Below are 3,839 nucleotides of genomic sequence, written 5' to 3'. Positions count from 1 at the left end.
GAGAGGACACCTTCTGTGCCTGGAGGTCAGGGGGACGGAACCCACAGTGCATCTTTTACTTTCAGGATCACCTGTGATCCTCAGAGAACCCTGCCTGGGGAGGGATTTTACAAGTGAGGGATTTTTATCAAGAAATAAGACGTGACCAAGATTTCCCAGTTAGCAGGTGCCAGAGCCAGGAGACGAACCCTGGTCTGGTTCTGCATAACCCTGGTTATTATGCAGAGCCCTTTCTGAGTCTGGTGCCAAGAGAGGGAGGGTGGTGGCTGGGCAGCAGGATGGTCAGTCATTTGGCGAGGATGTGGAGTCCAGATGTCTGGAGGCAGTGTAGATACGGCACCAGCCAGCAGGTGTCACTGTGACAGCCGTGCTCCCCAGGGTTCTCCGGGAAGGAGGCAGAATGAGATCACGCAAAAGCAAGATTAGGATTTTTGTGAAAACAAGCAAGAGACAGCAAGGATAAAACAGGGGCTATACCTCTACTGGAGATGGTGGGGAGGATGAACAGTATCACTCAGGAAAAGAGTCCAGCCAGGCGCTCCACAAACAGGCATCACCCCGCTTTACTACCCACGCAATCTTAATCTCTCTGTGGCTCAGTTTCCTGATCCATCAGATGGGAATTACAGCAGCTGCCTCACAGGATCTCTGTGAGGACTGAGGGAGCTGATGTAAACCCGGCACATCGTAAGGACTCGGTGAGTGTTTACTGTTGATATATTCCTCCTGGCAGTAGCATCCTATCCTGTTGGGCCTCACGACTTTATTTCCCACCACCCTCACAAACCACACCAGTCACACTGAGGACCCTCCCTAGGCACAAGAGCAGGAAGCCAAGAGTGTGGACAGAGATGCATAGAAGGTGTATTCACCCGGAGGGTGAGGGAGTTTGGAAGTCATTGTCCTTGGCAGGTGACATACTATGTCTAGAAAACCCTAAAGATGCCACACCGAAACTACTAGAACTGAAACATGAATTCAGCAAGGCAGCAGGATACAAGGCTAACATACAGATGGACTTGCCTGCTGGCGTATCGCATAGGAATCCGCCCGCTGGTGCAGGCAACACGAGTTCAACCCTTGGTCCAAGAAGATGCCACACGGGTGGAGCAACTAAGCCCGTGAGCCACAACCACTGAGCCTGAACTCAGAGCCCTTGAACTGCAACTACTGAGCCCTCGCACCCAGAACCTGTTCTCCACAACAAGAGAAGTCAGTGCAGTGAGAAGCCCGAACATCGCAGCAAAGAGTAGCCCCCACTTGTCGCAGCCAGAGAAAACCCACACACAGCAACGAAGACCCAGCACAACCAAAAAAAAAAAAAAAAGATTAACATACAGAAATCTATTGCATTTCTTTATACTACTAGTGAAATATCAGAAACGGATAATAAAAACAAAATCTCTTTAAAAATCACATTAAAAAAAAAAAAAAGAGCAAACAGGAATAAACCTGACCAAGGAAGTGAAAGGTTTATATACTGAGAACTATAAGATAGTGTTAAGGGAAATTAAGGATGACTCCCGGGTAGCTCGTACAGTAAAGAAACTGCCTGAAATGTGGGAGACCTGGGTTCGATCCTTGGGTTGGGAAGATCCCCTGGAGAAGGAAATGGCAACCCACTCCAGTATCCTTGCCTGGGAAATCCCATGCACGAAGGAGCCTGATGGGCTACAGTCCCTGGGGTCACAAAGAATCGGACACGACTGAGCGGCTAATACTTTCATAGAGATGGAGGGAGATCCCATGCTCTTGGATTGGAAGAATTCATATTGCTACAATGGCCATAGTGAACTTCCCCAGTGGCTCAGTGGTTAAAATCAGTCTGCCAATGCTGGAGACAGAGATTCCATCCTTGATCTGGGGAGCTTCCACATGCCAGGGGGCAACCAAGCCCGTGCACCGCAGCTCCTGAGCTGGAGCGTTAGGGTCCGCGAGCCACAGCTACTGAAGCCCACGTGCCTTAGAGCCTGTGCTCTCCAACAAGAGAAGCCTCTGCAATGAGAAGCCCAGGCAACACAATGAAGAGCAGCCTCTGCTTTCTCTGGCAACTAGAGAAAGGCCATACACAGCAATGAAGACCTAGCACAGACAAAAATAATTAAGATCATTAAAAAATCAAATTGTTTGCTTCCTAAAAAAGTAAAAATGACCATAGTACTCAAAGCAATATACAGATTTAAAGCAATCCTTATCCATGTCCTTACCTATGAAATGGTGACAATATCAGCGAATGAGCCGTTGACACAAGTGAAACCCCAAGTCCAGTGCCTGGCACAGTAGCTGCAGGGCTTGGCGCTGGTGCTAGAGGCTTGGGAATTCCCGCTCTCTTATAATCATCAACCATTTGTGATTCTTAATCTGATATTCGGGAACCTCTGTAGCTGACTGGGGTCCTTGTGCTCTCACAGTATTTCTGAAAGCCAGAGAACCATCTCGTACTGAAATGGGAAGAGGTCATCAAGCTGATAAGGGAGCCAGTGCTCCAGGAGGTCATGTGGTGAGTCCTGCCCCACAGAGCTGGGACAGCTGCCTTGAGTAGTTGGGAAATAAATTGTTAATCAATGCTCTCTCTTAAAAAAAAAATCGGGTGAGGATGACGGTGGTAACATCAAAAGTCTGGAGCCACTGATTTAGCTTCATTTCTCCCTTCTCCCCAGGGCCATTGTCTGGACAGAAACACTAACGCTCTAGTTTGGAGCCTAAAGATCCCAGTCTCGGAGGCAGCCCATCATTTGATGAGACAAGGGTCAGGAGGCGTCATTTTCGTGTTATGATGGAAAGGACCTAACATTTATCAGGGGCCTTCTATATGTCAAGTGCTTTATAGGTATTCTCATTATCACAATAAACCTTTCAAATATTGTGCCATTTTACAGATGAGAAAAAATGAGGCTCAAGTTAAGTGATTTACCCAAGTCTCACTCATCCCTCCTTGATGACTTAACTCACTTTATTTCTTCTGTCTAGAGAGGCAATTCCCCCCTGAGGGCAATGTCACGCCTCAGGGATATTTGGCAATTTTCACTACTGGGGGTGGGGCTACACCCGGTGAGTGAAGCCCAAGGTTGCTGCTAAACATCCTACAGTGTACAGGATAGCTTCCCACAGCAAGGAACTACCTGGCCCCAAGTTCAGACAGTAAAGAATCTGCCTGCAGTGCAGGAGACCCGGGTTCGATCCCTGGGTTGAGAAGAGCCTCTGGAGGAGGGCATTTGGCAACCCACTTGAATCCCATGGACAGAGGGGCCTGGCGGGCTATAGTCCATGGGGTCGCAGAGAGTCAGACACGACTGAGCGACTAACACTACTATTAGGTTGGAATAATGTGGAGCTGGAGAAACTGATCTAGAGAAATCCATGCACTTCCCTCTGGGTCACTCCAGGAGGCCCTCCTTGAGTCCCTACGGGGAGAGGTTGCCCGTCCTCATCACCCCGGCAGCCACTGTCTGCCCTAATAGGTGCTGAGCATGCTGCCTCGAATCAGAGCTTTCAGTAAATGCTACTGGATTGATAATCAATAAACGCTTGTTGGCTTAACACACAAGGTAGTGCCTGTCTATTAACTCCTTGCTTCAATTAGACTGGCAATGTCTAGCATTTTAGGACTGGAAAGAAATACCCTGAGGCCTCTTTGTTCTAGCCACCCTAACTGAGCACTACCATCCCTCACCTTGATTGTCTTGATAGCGACTGACCTGGTCTCTGTGTTCCAGTCCTTGACCTCTCACAGTGTATTCTTTACACAGTATCCCAAGGGATTCTTCCTAGTTCTGTGGTTTCCCATCTCAGATCAAAAACTAAAGCCCTTATGGTGTTGTTCAAGCCAATATAGTGTC

General features: G+C 48.3%; 1 long non-coding RNA gene across 1 annotated transcript; it reads left to right on the top strand.

The window, feature by feature from the left end:
• The first annotated feature begins 450 nt into the window (after nucleotides 1-450).
• On the top strand, nucleotides 451-3,536 carry LOC138434314 (uncharacterized). Its single transcript, XR_011254737.1, has 3 exons — nucleotides 451-698; nucleotides 2,412-2,500; nucleotides 2,661-3,536. It is a non-coding gene; the product is annotated as an uncharacterized lncRNA (long non-coding RNA).
• The last annotated feature ends 303 nt before the right edge of the window (nucleotides 3,537-3,839 follow it).

Source organism: Ovis canadensis, chromosome 2, assembly GCF_042477335.2.
Source record: "Ovis canadensis isolate MfBH-ARS-UI-01 breed Bighorn chromosome 2, ARS-UI_OviCan_v2, whole genome shotgun sequence".
NCBI lineage: Eukaryota > Metazoa > Chordata > Mammalia > Artiodactyla > Bovidae > Ovis > Ovis canadensis.
The sequence above is the reverse complement of the archived record's forward strand: the minus strand, read 5'-3'. Positions and strand labels throughout refer to the sequence as shown.